General features: G+C 46.2%; 1 protein-coding gene across 1 annotated transcript in view; it reads right to left on the bottom strand.

The window, feature by feature from the left end:
* The window catches only part of LOC120025252 (zinc finger protein 385A-like), a 60,370-nt gene that overhangs the window by 7,323 nt on the left and 28,477 nt on the right, over positions 1–24,570 (bottom strand). The window lies entirely within an intron of this gene.

The raw sequence follows: 24,570 nt of genomic DNA, 5'->3' as shown, positions 1-24,570 counted from the left end.
GTGTTACGTTGGTCAGGGCGTGAGTTGGGGTGGGTAGTCTATGTTCTTTTTTCTATGTTATTGTATTTCTGTGTTTGGCCTGGTATGGTTCTCAATCAGAGGCAGCTGTCGATCATTGTCTCTGATTGAGAATAATACCTAGGTAGCCTGTTTTCCCCATTTTGGTTGTGGGTGTTTATTTTCTGTCTTAGTGTATGTTCACCTTGCAGAACTGTTTCGTTTTTGTTTTGTCCTCGTTGTTATTTTGTTTAGTGTTCAGTTTATTGAAAATATGACGAACACTTACCACGCTGCATTTTGGTCCTCTTCTCCTTCACCAGACGAAAGTCGTTACACATAAGCCCTGTGCTGTCCTTGCTCGGTACCTGCCTGTCCCTACTCTGTACCTTCCTGTCCCTGTGGCTGGCTGGCTGGCTGGCTGCCTGGCTAGAGCACTCTTCAGCAGTTCAGCAGATCAATTATGCCTTAATCTCTCATTCATTTATCACTGAGATCCCCAATGTCTGCCCTGCCTGTCGCTGTCATTGGAGCTGAAGTTTTTATAACTGTCCTCCCTCAAAACAAAATAGCACACAGCAGCTGAGCAGCACACACTCTCTGTAGTTTGTCATCAATGTGAGAACTATTTCAATGTTCTATAAAACAAATATACAATCAACATGTTAGATTAGAACGTTATAAAGGGGCAATCTACAGTTGCTCAATTTTTGAGTTATAAATTAAGCATATGTAACCATTGATTCTAGAAGAATGGAACTTATAAATGCCTCAAGCTTAGTTCAACTGTCAAAACCCATCAGAACCCAAAATATACAGTGCCTTCGGAAAGTATTCAGACCCCTTGACTTTTTCCACATTACAGCCTTATTCTAATATATATATATATTTTTTAAATGTCCCTCATCAATTGACACACAATACCCCATAATGACAAAGCAAAAACAGGTTTGGAAAATTCTGCCAATTTACTACAAATAAAATATGGAAATACTACATTTACATAACTATTCAGACCCTTTACTCAGTACTTTGTTGAAGCACCTTTGGCAGTGATTAGAGCCTTGAGTCTTCTTGGGTATGATGCTACAAGCTTGGCACAACTGTATTTGGGAAGTTTCTCCCATTCTTCTCTGCAGATCCTCTCAATCTCTGCCAGGTTGGATGGGGAGTGTTGCTGCACAACTTTTTTTTAGGTTTCTCCAGAGATGTTCGATCAGGTTCAAGTCCGAGCTCTGCCTGGGCCATTCAAGGACATTCAGAGACTTCACACATCTTCACAGAGGAACTCTGGAGCTCTGTCAGAGTGACCATCGGGTTCTTGGTCACCTCCCTGACCAAGGCCCTTCTCCGTTTGGCTGAGCGGCCAGCTCTAGGAAGAGCCTTGGTGGTTCCAAACTTCTTTCATTTAAGAATGATGGAGGTCACTGTGTTCTAGGAGACCTTCCCCAGATCTGTGCCTTGACAAAATCCTGTCTCGGAGCTCTACGGACAATTCCTTCAACCTCATGGCTTGGTTTTTGCTCTGACATGCACGGTCAATTGTGGGCCTTACATAGACAGGTGTGTGCCTTTCCAAATCATGTCCAATCAATTGAATTTACTTCAGGTGGATTCCAATCAAGTTGTAGAAACATCTCAAGGATGATCAATGGAAACAGGGTGCACCCGAGCTCCATTCCGAGTTTCATAGCAAAGGGTCTGAATGCTTATGTAAATAAGGTATTTCTGTTTTTTATTTGTAATAGATTTGCAGATAAAAATAGTGTTTTCTCTTTGTCATTATGGGGTATTGTGTGTTTATTGATCAGGAACAACATTTATTTAATCATTTGTAGAATAAGGCTGAAAGTAACAAAATGTGGAAAAAGTGAATGGGTCTGAATACTTTCCGAATGCGCTGTAGATACATGTATCTGTTATGCATCCGGCAATGTATACTGAACAGAAATATAAATATAAAATATAAACAATTTTACTGAGTTACAGTTCATATAAGGAAATCCGTCAATTGAAATAAATTCATTAGTCCCTAATCTATGGATCTCACATGTTGTGTGTGGACCCCAGGAAGAGTAGCTGCTGCTTTTGCAACAGCTAATGGGGATCCTAATAAAATACTAAAAACCAAATACCAAAGGAGAAATGTTCACTAACAGGGATGTAAACAAATTTGTGCACAAAATTTGAGAGAAATAAGCTTTTTGTGCGTATGGAACATTTCTGGGATACTTTATTTCAGCTGATGAAACATGGGACCAACACTTTACATGTACTGTTTATATTTTTGTTCAATATACAGTACCAGTAATTCCAGGGTTTTTCTTTGTTTTTAATTTTTTACATTATAGAATAATAGTGAAGACATCAAAACTATAAAATAACACATATGAAATCATATAGTAACCAAAAAAGTATTAAACAAATAAAAATATATTTTATATTTGACATTCTTCAAAGTAGCCACCCTTTGTCTTGATGACAGCTTTGCACACTCTTGGCATTCTATCAACCAGCTCCATGAAGTAGTCACCTGGAATGCTTTTCAATTAACAGGTGTGCCTGGTTAAAAGTTAATTTGTGGAATTTCTTTCCTTCTGAATGCGTTTGAGCCAATCAGTTGTGTTATGACAAGGTAGGGGTGGTATACAGAAGATAGTCCATATTATGGCAAGAACAGCTCAAATAAGCAAAGAGAAATGACAGTCCATCATTACTTTAAGACATGAAGGTCAGCCAATACGGAAAATTTCAAGATCTTCAAGAGCAGTCGCAAAAACTATCAAGAGCTATAACGAAATTATCTCTCGTGAGGACCGCCACAGGAAAGGAAGACCCAGAGTTACCTCTGCTGCAGAGGATAAGTTAATTTGAGCTACCAGCCTCAGAAATTACTGCCCAATTAAATGCTTCACAGAGTTCATGTAAAAGACACATCTCAACATCAACTGTTCAGAGGAGACTGTGTGAATCAGGCCTTCATAGTTGAATTGCTGCAAAGAAACCACTTCTAAAGGACACCAATAAGAAGAAGAGACTTGCTTGGGCCAAGAAACACGAGCAATGGACATTAGACCGGTGGAAATCTGTCCTCTGGTCTGATGAGTCCAAATTTGAGATTTCTGGTTCCATCCGCCGTGTCTTTGTGAGACGCAGAGTAGGTGAACGGATGATCTCCACATGTGTGGTTCCCTCCGTGAAGCATGGAGGAAGAGGTGTGATGGTGTGGGGGTGCTTAGAGGGCCTACAAAAGGGGGGCCGACAGTTGCCCATCCCTGAGATAGATAATACATTTAAGATACTTTAGGGTGATTTGGACATGAAGCCCCCCTACCACTCATAATGAGAGAGTTACCCCTACCACTCCTAACAAGAGACCAATCCCTACCACTACTAACGAGAGACCAACAATGATCTCAAGAGTACTGACCATACTCAAGGACATGAACGAGACCCAATGTATACATGGTGCAATGCTGAGAACCCTAATGTGGTAGCGAGATGGTAACACAGTGACAGCAGCACATCCCGAGGGGGCTGATTTCCCTATGAATACTTCCAGAATTTGGAGGCGATCGAGCATAAGTTACTCAACACCGCTTTCCTGAATGGAGTGGTAGGCAGGGTTGGGGTCAATTCCGTTTCAATTCAGGAAGTAAACTGATTTTCCAATTTCATCTCATAGGAGGCAATGACATAAAAAAAATAAGGAATTTGAATTTCAGTTTACTTTCAAAATTGATTGAATTAAAAAGTAATTGACCCCAACCCTGGTGGTAGGTACTATTAAAGAGATATTTTACTCAAACTCTCTTTTAGAATTTTGTTTATTAGTTCTCTGTTAATACAATCCCAAAAACCTTACATGTTAGTAGTCACATTTTTAAGAGAGCCCATTCAGTACAGAGCAAATAGTGTGATGATGCTACAGACGAAGCAACCAGACGCATGATTTGATTTCTCAAGAACAACGACTTGGTCATCCAGTACCATTTTTAATTAAACGGCTTGCTGATGAGTTGTTCCGTTGAATTAAGGGTGTGTGTTAAGGCAAAAACTAAAAAGTGCACCCCGTTGGGTCCCCAGGACCAGGAAACACTGCTGTACTGAATATGCTCTATCTTGAAAACTTGACTGTTGACATGCACATTTTTTGGAATTGTATTATTGATTTAGGATTATTTGGACAAGAAACAAGAAAAATACTAATGTTTTTATCATTGACTTGCATTGAATTTGTGCTACAAATTCTGAAAAGTTAGCATTTGGAAACAGCCAGGTAAATAAAACCAAAGTATAGATTGCTGTCATACCTTGTCAAAAGGCAGCTTACAGGGTAAGGGAACCAATGTGTAAATGTGTAATTTGGTTGAACTATCCCTTTAATTGGAGTTCCTGTAGTGCATTTGATGTGCTATAAATACACTTTTTAACTTGAAAGAAAACCATGCTTTTGTCATCCTCTTAAGGATCCACCCTTTTTTTCAATTTTTGCATAAAATGACATACCCAAATCTAACTGCCTGTAGGTCAGGCCCTGAAGCAAGGATATGCATATTCTTGATACCATTTGAAAGGAAACACTTTCAAGTTTGTGGAAATGTGAAAGGAATGTAGGATAATATAACACAATAGATCTGGTAAAAGATAATACAAATAAAACGTTATTCTGTATTTGTTTTGTACCATCATCTTTGAAATGCAAGAGAAAGGCAATAATGTATTATTACAGCCCAGGTGCAGTTTAGATTTTGGCCACAGTTGGCAGTAGTGTATGTGCACAGTTTTAGACTGATTCAATGAACCATTGTATTTATGTTCAAAATGTACCTAATTTGTTTATTAAAAACTTTTCATGTTCAAAATTGTGCACTCTCCTCAAACAATAGCATGGTATTATTTCACTGTAATAGCTACTGTAAATTTGAAATGTGCAGTTAGATTAACAAGAATTTAAGCTTTCTGCCAATATCAGATATGTCTATGTCCTGTGAAATTTTCTTGTTACAACCTCATGCTAATCGCATTAGCCTACGCTTGCTCAACCGTCCCGTGGAAGGGACACTGATCCCGAAGAAGTCTTAAGAAAGCAGCTTGGGCAGCAACATCTGGGCCCCACAGGGAAATGTTGACTGGGTGAACCTACAGGTCGTGTTGAAAACATTTGCACAGGAGGACTTCAGGAAGACTTCAGGAGACAAGGGGAGTCGCTCAAGTTGGATTTAATTTGTTTTAATTTACCTCAAATATTGCGTGTAGACAATTAGCCAGACAAAACCTGCTGATTTATTCAATAAATAGTGGCTGAATTTATCCTCAAGCCGACTTGTACTTATATCCTCATGTTTATAAAAAGTAGCTAAATACGGTATATTGCTATAGATCAGTGGTTCCCAAACTTTTTATAGTCCCGTACCCCTTCAAACATTCAACCTCCAGCTGCGTACTCCCTCCAGGGTCAGCACACTCTCAAATGTTGTTGTTTGCCATCATTGTAAGTCTGCCACACACACACACTATACGATACATTTATTAAACATAAGAATGAGTGTGAGTTTTTGTCACAACCCGGCTCGTGGGAAGTGACAAAGAGCTCTTATAGGACCAGGGCACAAATAATAATATAATAATACTCAATAATTTATTTATTTAACCATCTTACATATATAACCTTATTTGTTCATCGAAATTTGTGAATAACTCACCACAGGTTAATGAGAAGTGTGTGCTTGAAAGGATGCACATAAATCTGCAATGTTGGGTTGTATTGGAGAGAGTTTCAGTCTTAAATCATTTTCCACACACAGTCTGTGCCTGTATTTAGTGCTAGTGAGGGCCAAGAATTCACTCTCACATAGGTACGTGGTTGCAAAGGGCACTAGTGTCTTAACAGCGCGATTTGCCAAGGCAGGATACTCTGAGCGCAGCCCAATCCAGAAATCTGGCAGTGGATTCTGATTAAATAAAAGTTTCACAGAACCACTTGTTGCAATTTCGATGAGGCTCTCTTGTTCAGATATCGGTAAGTGGACTGGAGGCAAGGCATGAAAGAGATAAGGAATCCAGTTGTTTGTGTCATCCGTTTCGGGAAAGTACCTGCGTAATTGTGCACCCAACTCACTCAGGTGCTTCGCTATATCACATTTGACATTGTCCGTAAGCTTGAGTTCATTTGCACAGAAAAAATCATACAATGATGGAAAGACCTGTGTGTTGTCCTTGTTAATGCAGACAGAGAAGAGCTCCAACTTCTTAATCATAGCCTGAATTTTGTCCCGCACATTGAATATAGTTGCGGAGAGTCCCTGTAATCCTAGATTCAGATCATTCAGGCAAGAAAAAACATCACCCAGATAGGCCAGTCGTGTGAGAAACTCGTCATCATGCAAGCGATCAGACTGTTTTGCTATCACAGACTGGAACATGTTCCGGGATTCTTCCGATGGCATTGAGGAGTACACCACATCAGTCACTGGCTTTATCAATAAGTGCATCAAGGACGTTGTCCCCACAGTGACTGTACGTACATATCCCAACCAGAAGCCATGGATTACAGGCAACATTTGCACTGAGCTAAATGACAGAGCTGCCGCTTTCAAGGTGCGGGACTCTAACCCGGAAGTTTACAAGAAATCCTGCAATGCCTTGCGACGAACCATCAATCAGGCAAAACGTCAATACAGGGCTAAGATTGAATCATACTACACCGGCTCCGGTGCTCGTCTTATGTGGCTGGGCTTGCAAACTATTACAGACTACAAAGGGAAGCACAGTGACACGAGCCTACCAGATGAGGCAAGCAACACTGAGGCATGCATGAGAGCATCAGCTGTTCCGGACGACTGTGGGATTACGCTCTCCATAGCCGACGTGAGTAAGACCTTTAAACAGGTCAACATACACAAGGCTGCGGGGCCAGACGGATTACCAGGATGTGTGCTCTGGGCATGTGCTGACCAACTGGCAGGTGTCTTCACTGACATTTTCAACATGTCCCTGATTGAGTCTGTAATACCAACATGCTTCAAGCAGACCACCATATTCCCTGTGCCCAAGAACACTAAGGCAACCTGCCTAAATGACTACAGACCCGTAGCACTCACGTCCGTAGCCATGAAGTGCTTTGAAAGGCTGGTAATGGTTCACATCAACACCACTATCCCAGAAACCCTAGACCCACTCCAATTTGCATACCGCCCAAACAGATCCACAGATGATGCAATCTCTATTGCACTCCACACTGCCCTTTCCCACCTGGACAAAAGGAACACTTATGTGAGAATGCTATTCATTGACTACAGCTCAGCGTTCAACACCATAGTACCCTCAAAGCTCATCACCAAGCTAAGGATCCTGGGACTAAACACCTCCCTCTGCAACTGGATACTGGACTTCCTGACGGACCGCCCCCAGGTGGTGAGGGTAGGTAGCAACACATCTGCCATGCTGATCCTCAACTCTGGAGCCCCCCAGGGGTGCATGCTCAGCCCCATCCTGTACTCCCTATTCACCCACTACTGCACAGCCAGGCACGACTCCAACACCATCATTATGTTTGCAGACGACACAACAGTGGTAGGCCTGATCACTGAAAACGATGAGACAGCCTATAGGGAGGAGGTCAGAGACCTGGCCGGGTGGTGCCAGAATAACAACCTATCCCTCAACGTAACCAAGACTAAGGAGATGATTGTGGACTACAGGAAAAGGAGGACCGAGCAACCCCATTCTCATCGATGGGGCTGTAGTGGAGCAGGTTGAGAGCTTCAAGTTCCTTGGTGTCCACATCAACAACAAACTAGAATGGTCCAACACACCAAGAGAGTCGTGAAGAGGGCACGACAAAGCCTATTCCCCCTCAGGAAACTAAAAAGATTTTACATGGGTCCTGAGACCCTTAATAGGTTCTACAGCTGCAACATCGAAAGCATCCTGACTGGTTGCATCACTGCCTGGTACTGCAATTGCTTGGCCTCCGACCGCAAGGCACTACAGAAGGTAGTGCGTACGGCCCAGTACATCACTGGGGCTAAGCTGCCTGCCATCCAGGACCTCTACACCAGGCGGTGTCAGAGGAAGGCCCTAAAAATTGTCAAAGACCCCAGCCATCCTAGTCATAGACTGTTCTCTCTGCTACCGCATGGCAAGCGGTACCGGAGTGCCAAGTCTAGGACAAAAAGGCTTCTCAACAGTTTTTACCCCCAAGCCATAAGACTCCTGGACAGGTAATCAAATGGCTACCCGGACTATTTGCATTGTGTGCCCCCCCCCCAACCCCTCTTTTACGCTGCTGCTACTCTTTGTTTATCATATATGCGCAGTCACTTTAACTATACATTCATGTACATATGTACATACTACCTCAATTTGCCCAACCAACCAGTGCTTCCGCACATTGGCTAACTGGGCTATCTGCATTGTGTCCCACCCACCACCCGCCAACCCCTATTTTACGCTACTGCTACTCTCTGTTCATCATATATGCATAGTCACTTTAACCATATCTACATGTACATACTACCTCAATCAGCCTGACTAACCGGTGTCTGTATGTAGCCTCGCTACTTTCATAGCCTCGCTACTGTATATAGCCTGTCTTTTTACTGTTGTTTAATTTCTTTACTTACCTATTGTTCACCTAATACCTTTTTTTGCACTATTGGTTAGAGCTTGTAAGTAAGCATTTGACTGTAAGGTCTGCACCTGTTGTATTCGGCGCACGTGACAAATAAACTTTGATTTGATTTGAAGTGAAAATGATGGTCAGTAAAGAAAATGTTAAGCTCGTCTCTCAAATCAAAGAACGTGTTAATACTTTGCCCCTTGATAACCAGCGCACTTCTTTCTGTATGTTGTAAAAGCATTACATGGTCGCTGCCCATATCATTGCATAGTGCAGAAAATACACAAGAGTTCAGGGGCCTTGCTTTAACACAGTTAACCATTTTCACTGTAGTGTCCAAAATGTCTTTCAAGCTGTCAGGCATTCCCTTGGCAGCAAGATCCTCTCGGTGGATGCTGCAGTGTACACAAGTGGCTTCGGGAGCAACTGCTTGCACGCGCGTTACCACACCACTATGTCTCCCTGTCATGACTTTTGCACCATCAGTACAGATACCAACATGAGCCACATTAATGTGACTGGATGTTAATTATTTGACATGGCTACCTGTATTTGACATTGTGTTGTTATTTCGCTGAACACTAGATGGTTTAATCTTATTTTTGACAGTGAAACGAGGCTACTCAGGTGAGAAAAAAACCTCACCCAAATGTATAGCACCGTTATATATATATATATATATATAAATGTTTGAACATTTTTATTGGTGTACCCCCGACGGCATTGCGCGTTTGGGAACACCTGCTATAGATAGTACACTGCATAATGAAACAATCCCTAGTAAGCTAGTGTTTTGAGGGTGGACTGATTGTATTATTTTTAATTAATAGACTTGTTTTCTTCAACTTTCCAAGCTGGGAGAGAGCGTTAGGACAGCTCATTTAAAGAAAAAATATCTACATTTTTTATTTAACCAGGCAAGTCAGTTAAGAACAAATTCTTATTTACGGCCTACCCTGGACCAATTGTGCGCCGCCCTATGGGACTCACAATCACAGCCGGATGTGATACAGCCTGGATTCGAACAAGGGACTGTAGTGATGCCTCTTGCACTGAGATGCAGTGCCTTAGACCACATGTCATTCAGGTTCAGGTAGCCTATACAGGACAGTTGTATATTTAAAAAATTGGTAGCTGATTAGTATGCTGTTGCATCGGAAATAAATGTTACAATCTGCAATCTGTAATTACATTATTACCACCATGAAATGTTAGGCTTAACATGAGAAAATTAAGACCAATTATGCCTACCAATAAACATGTATCCATTAGCTAAAGCAAAGCCATACAGGCCCTGGCACTACAAAAAACACATTGATTTGATAGGCATGCAGCCACGTAGACATGTCGCAATTTCAGCACCATGAACAACGATCGGTAGTCGATACTTTGTGAGTAGCTATCTGGCTGACACATTCAATTTTATTTTATTTTAGAGGGGGTGTGGACAGCTACAAGGCTATTAAAAGAGTTGGGTCTTGGAGGCACTGGGGGGGTGAGGGTGTTATCAACAAGGCTAGAGGGCTGCTGGGACATGTCAGGGATGCCTCCCTAAGCCCCGGGCAGTATTTACTGATGACAGAGGTACACATATAGCCCCAGTCCTGATTGGCGATGACAGAGATGCACATATAGCCCTTCATCTGTAAGCCAAGTCCTCGGAAGGTCTTATTTAGGCTCCTGCTCCCCAAAACCCACAGATTAGAGATGAAGGAGGGTTGTAAAGACGCCACTTAGCAACAGCTATGTGCACTAAAGAGACAGACAGAGAGAAACACTTGATGCTCTCTCTCCACTTTCTCCATCATTGCCGCTCTCTCGCTTCTCTCCCACTCTACTTTCACTTGGTTGTTTTCCTCTCTCTCTCTTTCAGATTATAAACCCCTTATCTCTCTCTTATTCTCTCTCTCTTATTCTCTCTCTCTCCTTCGCTCTCATTGATGGTCCTCTCTGAGGGAAAGCTTTGGTTCTGAAGCTCTGTTCCTGACCCAGTGTTTGGGTCTTGTGGGATCAATGAAGGTCAGCTATCAATTACAACAGAGCAGAGTTGACAACAGAGAGGGGAGACGGACAGGGAGACATGAAGAGGGGACAGAGCAGAGAAAGTCTAGAAAGAGATTAGAAGGAAGGAGGAAAGAGAGATATTTAGGGTCATTGAAGTCATGGGAAGAACTGAATAGTTATAAAATAGTACATGATGTTTGGAATAGGCTGAGAAGGGTTATGAAAAGAGTGTATGAAAAGTAGGATTTAAGATGAATGAGGGAATAAGAAGCATGGGAAAGATTTAAAAGAGAAAATGAGAACGAGATAATTTCCCTGAAATCCTTTTCTCTCTGAGCAGGATGGGGCTTTGATGTTTTATCTATAAAGCAACAAAGGCAGAGGAACCAGAGAGAACTGGTCTAGCAGCCAGATCTACTGTACAGCCTACAGGCAACATGATGGAGGACAGAGTGGGTGGGAGAGGAGAGAAGAGGGAGGATAAGGGACAGAGAGAAATGCAGAGGAGACAGAGACACAGGAAGTACGCCAGAGAGAAAGAGAGATGGAGAAACATGAAGATTTATGAAGAGGCAGAACAAGGAGAAGAAAGCACCCACAGGGTAAAAATGTTGTTTCCAATGTTGTTTCCATGTCAATTCAACCAAGAAATGAAATATGTTGACATTGAATCAACATGGCAAATTGATTGGATTTGAAAAAGTAATCAACATAAGGGAATTTTGTATTTTTTTTCTCCCAACTTTTAACCTAAATCCAAATTGATTTCACGTGAGTTGACAACTCAACCGAATGTAAATTAAAACTAATTCTGTACCCAGTGGGCAGGGTCTATTTTAGGGACTGAGAGTGACAAGAATGAAAGGGAAATGGGGGATAACTAGTCAGTTGTACAACTAAATGCCTTCAACTGAAATGTGTCTTCTGCATTTGAGAGAGAGAGAGAGAGAGAGAGAGAGAGAGAGAGAGAGAGAGAGAGAGAGAGAGAGAGAGGTGTCCAGCTTGGTGGTGCTGCAGTGGTGACGATGGCCAATGCAGCACAGTCAAGATGCGTGTGACGTCAGTCTTGCAGCAGAGAGAGCCGGGGCTGAAAGCTGACAGCCTAATCTGTCCTCTGTGGCTGGTGGCTGCTTTGAATGAATTGCAATTTCATAATTACCCGATGTGGCCATACATTACATTACTGTTGGCAGACAGTGTGATACGCTTGCCTCCGCATTGCGCATATTAATCAATCCAGATATTTTGGTTTGTGTTCAGCTTCAGCCTTTAATTGACTCTAGTTTAGCAAATTCTTCAGTTTAATGGCTTAGCCAGTATTGACTGACAGAAAATGCAGTCCAGGGTGTTTTCTCACTTTGTTCCCCAATTTTTGTGAACTCAGTGCAGTTCGCTTAATTTTTTGTCCAGTGTGAACACTCCAAAGGAACTCAGACCCTTCAAAAGAGCCCCCGAAGTGAACCGAAATGAGACCATCTCAAGAGGTCTGAGTTCGGTTCGCAGGAATTCCGCAGTCTGGTTCCCTTTTTTAGGGCAATGTGAACACAAAGCTCCCCAGGTTTGCTTGTCATTGCTTGTCCCGCACCACACACTAGACTACTGCAACACTGTTTCACCTGCCATAAACCCACTCACATTGGTGCCACAATAGAGAGAAGATGATGATGTGCAGGTTTGCTGAAAAAACGGGTGCTGTTTTTGGTTATGGCCTATTGATTATCAATTGTTAAGGATGCACAGAAATTCCAAAACGTGTGGAGTTTTTAGTTCAGATTATTTGTTTGCAATATGTGATCTATAGGCTAAGTGTCACACCCTGGCCTTTGTTATATATATTTTCTTGATTAGTTTAGTTAGGTCAGGGTGTGACATGGGGGATGTTTGTGTGTTTTGTCTAGTTTAGGGTGTGTGTATTGTTTAAGGGGTTTTTAGTATGTATGGGGTAGTGTTCAGTGTAGGTGTTTAGGAAAGTCTATGGTTGCCTGATTTGGTTCTCAATCAGAGACAGCTGTTTATTGTTGTCTCTGATTGGGAGCCATATTTAAGGCAGCCATAGGCTTTAGGTGTTTGTGGGTAATTGTCTATGTTGAACGTTTGTAGCTTGTGTGTGCACTAACGTTTGTAGCTTCACTTTTGTTTTGTTAAAGCGTTCGTTTCGTCATCTCTAATAAAAGAAGGTGTCCTCATATCCCGCTGCGCCTTGGTCCGCTTATTATGACGATCGTGACACTAAGATAACTTTATAAGCTGTTTATTCGATTGTAGGGTTTGAATAGTGTGAGACAAATTTGGTGAGAATCACAACATATGGTACAAAATCAATTCTAGCTCTTAAAGGGGCAGTGGCCCGTGTACAATTTTTGATTACAGCATTATTTAACATGCAGTTATTCTTCTGCTATTTATTCTGTTACCAATAATATGTACATGTTAATAGTATCTTCTGATTACAATTACTATGTCTCACCTTTAATTAAATGCAATCAATTAGCTTACAACATGTAAGTAGGTACTGTATATATGGCTGTCCGATAACACATTCTGATGGAATGGCTTGTCCTGCACTTTGTAAAAACCCAGAGTGCATTGAGGGAATGTTGGAAAAAGATCTTGGTTCCTTTCTAAACATAGCAATGTGAACGCAAAGAGGACGGTCCACAAAATAGGTGAAGTGAACTGGCAAAAGAGTTGAGTCCTCATTCAAAGGCAAGGGCACTGTGAATACAAAGAGCTTTTTTTTTTACCCCACAGTTCACTTTAAAGAAGACTGAGATCGGTTCTTTTAAAGAGGACTATATGTTAAAATGCCCTCAGTGAGAGTGCTGACTGTACTTTATTTTGAATATTTATAGAAACTAGTCTTACCGTTTATAGCATTAGGAAAGTATAGAAAGTATGATATAGTGTCTAACCCTGCTTTTGAAATGCAGTAGTGCTGCATGAAGAGCACCTCAGGTACTTAGTGAGAGCAGTGACACCTAACCATAGAGGTAACCCATGTGAGAGGGGGTCCACGGGAGTGGGGTTAGAGCAGTGACACTTAACCATAGAGGTAGACCATGTGAGAGGGGGTCCACGGGAGTGGGGTTAGAGCAGTGACACTTAACCATAGAGGTAGACCATGTGAGAGGGGGTCCACGGGAGTGGGGTTAGAGCAGTGACACTTAACCATAGAGGTAGACCATGTGAGAGGGGGTCCACGGGAGTGGGGTTAGAGCAGTGACACCTAACCATAGAGGTAGACCATGTGAGAGGGGGTCCACGGGAGTGGGGTTAGAGCAGTGACACCGAACCATAGAGGTAGACCATGTGAGAGGGGGTCCACGGGAGTGGGGTTAGAGCAGTGACACTTAACCATAGAGGTAGACCATGTGAGAGGGGGTCCACGGGAGTGGGGTTAGAGCAGTGACACTTAACCATAGAGGTAGACCATGTGAGAGGGGGTCCACGGGAGTGGGGTTAGAGCAGTGACACTTAACCATAGAGGTAGACCATGTGAGAGGGGGTCCACGGGAGTGGGGTTAGAACAGTGACACCTAACCATAGAGGTAGACCATGTGAGAGGGGGTCCACGGGAGTGGGGTTAGAACAGTGACACCTAACCATAGAGGTAGACCATGTGAGAGGGGGTCCACGGGAGTGGGGTTAGAGCAGTGACACCTAACCAAAGAGGTAGACCATGTGAGAGGGGGTCCACGGGAGTGGGGTTAGAACAGTGACACCTAGCCATAGAGGTAGACCATGTGAGAGGGGGTCCACGGGAGTGGGGTTAGAGCAGTGACACCTAACCATAGAGGTAGACCATGTGAGAGGGGGTCCACGGGAGTGGGGTTAGAGCAGTGACACTTAACCATAGAGGTAGACCATGTGAGAGGGGGTCCACGGGAGTGGGGTTAGAGCAGTGACACTTAACCATAGAGGTAGACCATGTGAGAGGGGGTCCACGGGAGTGGGGTTAGAGCAGTGACACTTAACCATAGAGGTAGACCATGTGAGAGGGGGTCCACGGGAGTGGGGTTAGAGCAGTGACACTTAACCATAGAGGTAGACCATGTGAGAGGGGGTCCACGGGAGTGGGGTTAGAGCAGTGACACCTAACCATAGAGGTAGACCATGTGAGAGGGGGTCCACGGGAGTGGGGTTAGAGCAGTGACACTTAACCATAGAGGTAGACCATGTGAGAGGGGGTCCACGGGAGTGGGGTTAGAGCAGTGACACCTAACCATAGAGGTAGACCATGTGAGAGGGGGTCCACGGGAGTGGGGTTAGAGCAGTGACACCTAACCATAGAGGTAGACCATGTGAGAGGGGTCCACGGGAGTGGGGTTAGAGCAGTGACACCTAACCATAGAGGTAGACCATGTGAGAGGGGGTCCACGGGAGTGGGGTTAGAGCAGTGACACCTAACCATAGAGGTAGACCATGTGAGAGGGGGTCCACGGGAGTGGGGTTAGAGCAGTGACACCTAACCATAGAGGTAGACCATGTGAGAGGGGGTCCACGGGAGTGGGGTTAGAGCAGTGACACCTAACCATAGAGGTAGACCATGTGAGAGGGGGTCCACGGGAGTGGGGTTAGAGCAGTGACACTTAACCATAGAGGTAGACCATGTGAGAGGGGGTCCACGGGAGTGGGGTTAGAGCAGTGACACCAAATCATAGAGGTAGACCATGTGAGAGGGGGTCCACGGGAGTGGGGTTAGAGCAGTGACACCTAATCATAGAGGTAGACCATTTGAGAGGGGGTCCACGGGAGTGGGGTTAGAGCAGTGACACCTAACCATAGAGGTAGACCATGTGAGAGGGGGTCCACGGGAGTGGGGTTAGAGCAGTGACACTTAACCATAGAGGTAGACCATGTGAGAGGGGGTCCACGGGAGTGGGGTTAGAGCAGTGACACTTAACCATAGAGGTAGACCATGTGAGAGGGGGTCCACGGGAGTGGGGTTAGAGCAGTGACACTTAACCATAGAGGTAGACCATGTGAGAGGGGGTCCACAGGAGTGGTGTTAGAGCAGTGACACCTAACCATAGAGGTAGACCATGTGAGAGGGGGTCCACGGGAGTGGGGTTAGAGCAGTGACACTTAACCATAGAGGTAGACCATGTGAGAGGGGGTCCACGGGAGTGGGGTTAGAGCAGTGACACCTAACCATAGAGGTAGACCATGTGAGAGGGGGTCCACGGGAGTGGGGTTAGAGCAGTGACACCTAACCATAGAGGTAGACCATGTGAGAGGTAGACCATGTGAGAGGGGGTCCACGGGAGTGGGGTTAGAGCAGTGACACCTAACCATAGAGGTAGACCATGTGAGAGGGGGTCCACGGGAGTGGGGTTAGAGCAGTGACACCTAACCATAGAGGTAGACCATGTGAGAGGGGGTCCACGGGAGTCGGGTTAGAGCAGTGACACCTAACCATAGAGGTAGACCATGTGAGAGGGGGTCCACGGGAGTGGGGTTAGAGCAGTGACACTTAACCATAGAGGTAGACCATGTGAGAGGGGGTCCACGGGAGTGGGGTTAGAGCAGTGACACCTAACCATAGAGGTAGACCATGTGAGAGGGGGTCCACGGGAGTGGGGTTAGAGCAGTGACACCTAACCATAGAGGTAGACCATGTGAGAGGGGGTCCACGGGAGTGGGGTTAGAGCAGTGACACCTAACCATAGAGGTAGACCATGTGAGAGGGGGTCCACGGGAGTGGGGTTAGAGCAGTGACACTTAACCATAGAGGTAGACCATGTGAGAGGGGGTCCACGGGAGTGGGGTTAGAACAGTGACACCTAACCATAGAGGTAGACCATGTGAGAGGGGGTCCACGGGAGTGGGGTTAGAGCAGTGACACTTAACCATAGAGGTAGACCATGTGAGAGGGGGTCCACGGGAGTTGGGTTAGAGCAGTGACACCTAACCATAGAGGTAGACCATGTGAGAGGGGGTCCACGGGAGTGGGGTTAGAGCAGTGACACCTAACCATAGAGGTAGACCATGTGAGGGGGGGTCCACGGGAGTGGGGTTAGAGCAGTGACACCTAACCATAGAGGTAGACCATGTGAGAGGGGGTCCACGGGAGTGGGGTTAGAGCAGTGACACCTAACCATAGAGGTAGACCATGTGAGAGGGGGTCCACGGGAGTGGGGTTAGAGCAGTGACACCTAACCATAGAGGTAGACCATGTGAGAGGGGGTCCACGGGAGTGGGGTTAGAGCAGTGACACCTAACCATAGAGGTAGACCATGTGAGAGGGGGTCCACGGGAGTGGGGTTAGAGCAGTGACACCTAACCATAGAGGTAGACCATGTGAGAGGGGGTCCACGGGAGTGGGGTTAGAACAGTGACACCTAACCATAGAGGTAGACCATGTGAGAGGGGGTCCACGGGAGTGGGGTTAGAGCAGTGACACTTAACCATAGAGGTAGACCATGTGAGAGGGGGTCCACGGGAGTGGGGTTAGAGCAGTGACACTTAACCATAGAGGTAGACCATGTGAGAGGGGGTCCACGGGAGTGGGGTTAGAGCAGTGACACCTAACCATAGAGGTAGACCATGTGAGAGGGGGTCCACGGGAGTGGGGTTAGAGCAGTGACACCTAACCATAGAGGTAAACCATGTGAGAGGTAGACCATGTGAGAGGGGGTCCACAGGAGTGGGGTTAGAGCAGTGACACCTAACCATAGAGGTAGACCATGTGAGAGGTAGACCATGTGAGAGGGGGTCCACGGGAGTGGGGTTAGAGCAGTGACACCTAACCATAGAGGTAGACCATGTGAGAGGGGGTCCACGGGAGTGGGGTTAGAGCAGTGACACTTAACCATAGAGGTAGACCATGTGAGAGGGGGTCCACGGGAGTCGGGTTAGAGCAGTGACACCTAACCATAGAGGTAGACCATGTGAGAGGGGGTCCACGGGAGTGGGGTTAGAGCAGTGACACCTAACCATAGAGGTAGACCATGTGAGAGGGGGTCCACGGGAGTGGGGTTAGAGCAGTGACACCTAACCATAGAGGTAGACCATGTGAGAGGGGGTCCACGGGAGTGGGGTTAGAGCAGTGACACTTAACCATAGAGGTAGACCATGTGAGAGGGGGTCCACGGGAGTGGGGTTAGAGCAGTGACACTTAACCATAGAGGTAGACCATGTGAGAGGGGGTCCACGGGAGTGGGGTTAGAGCAGTGACACTTAACCATAGAGGTAGACCATGTGAGAGGGGGTCTGTGAGAGGGGGTCCACGGGAGTGGGGTTAGAGCAGTGACACTTAACCATAGAGGTAGACCATGTGAGAGGGGGTCCACGGGAGTGGGGTTAGAGCAGTGACACTTAACCATAGCGGTAGACCATGTGAGAGGGGGTCCACGGGAGTGGGGTTAGAGCAGTGACACTTAACCATAGAGGTAGACCATGTGAGAGGGGGTCCACGGGAGTGGGGTTAGAGCAGTGACACCTAATCATAGAGGTAGACCATGTGAGAGGGGGTCCACGGGAGTGGGGTTAGAGCAGTGACACCTAACCATAGAGGTAGACCATGTGAGAGGGGGTCCACGGGAGTGGGGTTAGAGCAGTGACACCTAACCATAGAGGTAGACCATGTGAGAGGGGGTCCACGGGAGTGGGGTTAGAGCAGTGACACTTAACCATAGAGGTAGACCATGTGAGAGGGGGTCCACGGGAGTGGGGTTAGAGCAGTGACACCTAACCATAGAGGTAGACCATGTGAGAGGGGGTCCACGGGAGTGGGGTTAGAGCAGTGACACCTAACCATAGAGGTAACCCATGTGAGAGGGGGTCCACGGGAGTGGGGTTAGAGCAGTGACACTTAACCATAGAGGTAGACCATGTGAGAGGGGGTCCACGGGAGTGGGGTTAGAGCAGTGACAATTAACCATAGAGGTAACCCATGTGAGAGGGGGTCCACGGGAGTGGGGTTAGAGCAGTGACACTTAACCATAGAGGTAGACCATGTGAGAGGGGGTCCACGGGAGTGGGGTTAGAGCAGTGACACCTAACCATAGAGGTAGACCATGTGAGAGGGGGTCCACGGGAGTGGGGTTAGAGCAGTGACACTTAACCATAGAGGTAGACCATGTGAGAGGGGGTCCACGGGAGTGGGGTTAGAGCAGTGACACTTAACCATAGAGGTAGACCATGTGAGAGGGGGTCCACGGGAGTGGGGTTAGAGCAGTGACACCTAACCATAGAGGTAGACCATGTGAGAGGGGGTCCACGGGAGTGGGGTTAGAACAGTGACACCTAACCATAGAGGTAGACCATGTGAGAGGGGGTCCACGGGAGTGGGGTTAGAGCAGTGACACCTAACCATAGAGGTAGACCATGTGAGAGGGGGTCCACGGGAGTGGGGTTAGAGCAGTGACACTTAACCATAGAGGTAGACCATGTGAGAGGGGGTCCACGGGAGTGGGGTTAGAGCAGTGACACCTAATCATAGAGGTAGACCATGTGAGAGGGGGTCCACAGGAGTGGGGTTAGAGCAGTGACACCTAATCATAGAGGTAGACCATGTGAGAGGGGGTCCACGGGAGTGGGGTTAGAGCAGTGACACTTAACCATAGAGGTAGACCATGTGAGAGGGGGTCCACGGGAGTGGGGTTAGAGCAGTGACACTTAACCATAGAGGTAGACCATGTGAGAGGGGGTCCACAGGAGTCGGGTTAGAGCAGTGACACCTAACCATAGAGGTAGACCATGTGAGAGGGGGTCCACGGGAGTGGGGTTAGAGCAGTGACACTTAACTATAGAGGTAGACCATGTGAGAGGGGGTCCACGGGAGTGGGGTTAGAGCAGTGACACCTAACCATAGAGGTAGACCATGTGAGAGGGGGTCCACGGGAGTGGGGTTAGAACAGTGACACCTAACCATAGAGGTAGACCATGTGAGAGGGGGTCCACGGGAGTGGGGTTAGAGCAGTGACACTTAACCATAGAGGTAGACCATGTGAGAGGGGGTCCACGGGAGTGGGGTTAGAGCAGTGACACTTAACCATAGAGGTAGACCATGTGAGAGGGGGTCCACGGGAGTGGGGTTAGAGCAGTGACACCTAACCATAGAGGTAGACCATGTGAGAGGGGGTCCACGGGAGTGGGGTTAGAGCAGTGACACCTAACCATAGAGGTAGACCATGTGAGAGGGGGTCCACGGGAGTGGGGTTAGAGCAGTGACACTTAACCATAGAGGTAGACCATGTGAGAGGGGGTCCACGGGAGTCGGGTTAGAGCAGTGACACCTAACCATAGAGGTAGACCATGTGAGAGGGGGTCCACGGGAGTGGGGTTAGAGCAGTGACACCTAACCATAGAGGTAGACCATGTGAGAGGGGGTCCACGGGAGTGGGGTTAGAGCAGTGACACCTAACCATAGAGGTAGACCATGTGAGAGGGGGTCCACGGGAGTGGGGTTAGAGCAGTGACACTTAACCATAGAGGTAGACCATGTGAGAGGGGGTCCACGGGAGTGGGGTTAGAGCAGTGACACTTAACCATAGAGGTAGACCATGTGAGAGGGGGTCCACGGGAGTGGGGTTAGAGCAGTGACACTTAACCATAGAGGTAGACCATGTGAGAGGGGGTCTGTGAGAGGGGGTCCACGGGAGTGGGGTTAGAGCAGTGACACTTAACCATAGAGGTAGACCATGTGAGAGGGGGTCCACGGGAGTGGGGTTAGAGCAGTGACACTTAACCATAGCGGTAGACCATGTGAGAGGGGGTCCACGGGAGTGGGGTTAGAGCAGTGACACTTAACCATAGAGGTAGACCATGTGAGAGGGGGTCCACGGGAGTGGGGTTAGAGCAGTGACACCTAATCATAGAGGTAGACCATGTGAGAGGGGGTCCACGGGAGTGGGGTTAGAGCAGTGACACCTAACCATAGAGGTAGACCATGTGAGAGGGGGTCCACGGGAGTGGGGTTAGAGCAGTGACACCTAACCATAGAGGTAGACCATGTGAGAGGGGGTCCACGGGAGTGGGGTTAGAGCAGTGACACTTAACCATAGAGGTAGACCATGTGAAAGGGGGTCCACGGGAGTGGGGTTAGAGCAGTGACACTTAACCATAGAGGTAGACCATGTGAGAGGGGGTCCACGGGAGTGGGGTTAGAGCAGTGACACCTAACCATAGAGGTAGACCATGTGAGAGGGGGTCCACGGGAGTGGGGTTAGAGCAGTGACACCTAACCATAGAGGTAACCCATGTGAGAGGGGGTCCACGGGAGTGGGGTTAGAGCAGTGACACTTAACCATAGAGGTAGACCATGTGAGAGGGGGTCCACGGGAGTGGGGTTAGAGCAGTGACACTTAACCATAGAGGTAGACCATGTGAGAGGGGGTCCACGGGAGTGGGGTTAGAGCAGTGACACTTAACCATAGAGGTAGACCATGTGAGAGGGGGTCCACGGGAGTGGGGTTAGAGCAGTGACACCTAACCATAGAGGTAGACCATGTGAGAGGGGGTCCACGGGAGTGGGGTTAGAACAGTGACACCTAACCATAGAGGTAGACCATGTGAGAGGGGGTCCACGGGAGTGGGGTTAGAGCAGTGACACCTAACCATAGAGGTAGACCATGTGAGAGGGGGTCCACGGGAGTGGGGTTAGAGCAGTGACACTTAACCATAGAGGTAGACCATGTGAGAGGGGGTCCACGGGAGTGGGGTTAGAGCAGTGACACCTAATCATAGAGGTAGACCATGTGAGAGGGGGTCCACGGGAGTGGGGTTAGAGCAGTGACACCTAACCATAGAGGTAGACCATGTGAGAGGGGGTCCACGGGAGTGGGGTTAGAGCAGTGACACTTAACCATAGAGGTAGACCATGTGAGAGGGGGTCCACGGGAGTGGGGTTAGAGCAGTGACACTTAACCATAGAGGTAGACCATGTGAGAGGGGGTCCACGGGAGTCGGGTTAGAGCAGTGACACCTAACCATAGAGGTAGACCATGTGAGAGGGGGTCCACGGGAGTGGGGTTAGAGCAGTGACACTTAACCATAGAGGTAGACCATGTGAGAGGGGGTCCACGGGAGTGGGGTTAGAGCAGTGACACCTAACCATAGAGGTAGACCATGTGAGAGGGGGTCCACGGGAGTGGGGTTAGAGCAGTGACACTTAACCATAGAGGTAGACCATGTGAGAGGGGGTCCACGGGAGTGGGGTTAGAGCAGTGACACTTAACCATAGAGGTAGACCATGTGAGAGGGGGTCCACGGGAGTCGGGTTAGAGCAGTGACACCTAACCATAGAGGTAGACCATGTGAGAGGGGGTCCACGGGAGTGGGGTTAGAGCAGTGACACCTAACCATAGAGGTAGACCATGTGAGAGGGGGTCCACGAGAGTGGGGTTAGAGCATGTAGATAGATATCATTAAGACCCTCCGCTTCCCCTCCGACAGGATCAGGTCATGAGCCCCTCCCCACAGCGGTGCAGCTGTTATGGAGTCTGAGACGCCCCTGTCTCTGCATCCACCACCCACGGCCTTTCCCGAAAAGTATTTAGTGCCTTATTCATTGGCATGCGTCAATATTTTTTTGCCATGCTTGTGTGTACAAACTTGTGTTTGGCTTAGAGGTGACAGCATCAGCCATAAACACTGGATTTCCCTGAGCAAGAGACTTTTATGTTTAGGGGATATGCCCATCACTCATGCTATTGTGGACCAATGTACCCTGGGCTGTACTCTATATACCCATTGTGAAACACTACAAAAAACATGTAATATATACACAGTGAACATTATAAACCAAGGTCTCTATTCAATCCATATCACCGAAACTCACAGTATACGCTGCATGTCGGCTCAATCTGAAATGACCTTTAAATTCCTATTGCGAAATCTGTAACGTTTCAGCGATATGGATTGTATAGATCCCCAACCTCCCACAGTAAAACAGTTGTACTCAATGCTGTCCAAGATTATTATAGTAAAATAAATCTGAAACAAAACCAAAATTAATATAGAATTTTTTTGGGGACTGAAATAAAATAATTAATAAACCCATTTGAAAAACAAAAATATAGTGTAACTATTATCTTTGACACCAAACCAAACAAAAATAAACCAAAAAAGAGAAAGAAAACGAATAGAAAAATAAAAACTATAATAACCTTTATGCAGTCTATGGCAGGAAAACAGTTATTACTACATCTTAATGGTGATCAAACATTCACATCTGGGGAAGGGGAAGGGGAAGGGGAAGGGGAAGGGGAAGGGGAAGGGGTATATAAACAGAAAATCAGGCTTTGACTCAGCCTCAGATATGACCATATCTCCACATCTGTTTACAGTAAGTTTGTGTTCTAATACACACACAGAAGCAAGGTGAGAGGACCATGTCATGACGTTGGGTTGGGGGTAGGTTTATGACAGTCATAAATACCTCTTTCCCCCTTTTTCTCTCTCCCTACTATAACTGATGTGACATAAGGAAACCCATGGGTTAACATAGAGATTCTGGGTAACATCAGAAGTTGGGGGAAATGAACTATATTCTGGTCATTCGACCAACTGAACATATGCGGGGGTACTTAAGGTATATTATGTCAGTTCGGTTGCCCTCTGACACATTCTCATCAATGATAGAATGACATAAACTCTACTGTGGAAAGTCTAAACGTCAGAGGTATCGGATTCACATGGAATTGTTGTTTAATTCAAATGTTTGAATATGACATTATTTGTGAAGAGGTGAAATGTAATTTTAGCTTCCAAATGAGAGATCTGTGCTGTCATAAGTTTTCCTCTGCTCACAGTGGCCCGCCCCTGTGACGAGGCATGGGTTATAAACTTTTCAGACACACCCCTCTCCCTCCACTATAAAAGCCAGTGGACAAGAATATAACTTTCTGTTCCGGGTACGCTAGGATGACGATCCGGTGTCAGAATGGTTCAGATAATAACTACAGATGAAGCCAACATCAGCATGGACTTTGATTGTGAATGGTATGAACTTTGAACTCGTATTCACTACAGGAGTGATATCTCCTAGCCGTTGAGTTAGCAACAGCTAAACGCAGGTTAGGAAGGACAGTCCAAGTATCCCGTCTACTACACACAACGTATCCCGTGACGACCAGAGACATTCTTCAAAGGACAGAGGACTCGGGTTGGCGACACGGTCCATCTACCACCAACCTACTGAAGCGCAGCTCAGAGTAAATATGTATTGCATTTTCCTCTTCAAATGGGCGGTAATTTAGAATGCATAAGATACTGTATTTACGATAGTACAGCTCGCCTATGTTCAAGTCTCCCGCTCTTTCACTAGGACTCCGCCCCTTCCCTTTGTGTAACAAGCTGTCATATCTATTCCGCCTGCTAGGGACGTTTTTCTGTATGACGTAATTGGTGATCAAGTTATGATTTAATTGTATATGTGTGATTCTGTGTGATTAGTTAGGTATTTAGTAAATAAATAATTAAACCCAATTTTGTATTGCTGATTCAACTTGTTAGCCAGGATTCTTGCAGATAACCAAGGACTTACAACTTTCAGATGAGACTGAATAAAATGACGATTAATGTGACTTATGGATGTAAAATCTTACTAAATCTTTAAGAGTTTATTCGAAAGATAACAGCTCTATAAATATTATTTCGTGGTGTCCCTCTCTAGTTAATTAATATTTACATGATTAGTTCAATCAGGTAATATTAATTACGGAGAAATTATTTTATAGAATAGCATGTCATAGCAATTAATCTGGCATAGTCAAAGACACGACAACCATATAGAAAGGAAGAGGAGGCGACATTAATATGTTGTTACAGTACAATACACATAAAGACATGCAATCAAACTGAGCAGTGGATAATGTGAGGACTTCACATTAAATTGTGTACAGAGCTGAGAGCTTCTGTCTTTATGACGTTTCAGAAGGCAGTCAGTGTCAAAAGCACCTATCAACTGTCAGACCCCCCTCTCTCTATTGGAATGTGTGCAG

This window comes from Salvelinus namaycush, chromosome 2 (assembly GCF_016432855.1).
Source record: "Salvelinus namaycush isolate Seneca chromosome 2, SaNama_1.0, whole genome shotgun sequence".
Lineage (NCBI taxonomy): Eukaryota > Metazoa > Chordata > Actinopteri > Salmoniformes > Salmonidae > Salvelinus > Salvelinus namaycush.
Note: the sequence above shows the minus strand (reverse complement) of the source record. Positions and strands in the feature narration are given on the sequence as shown.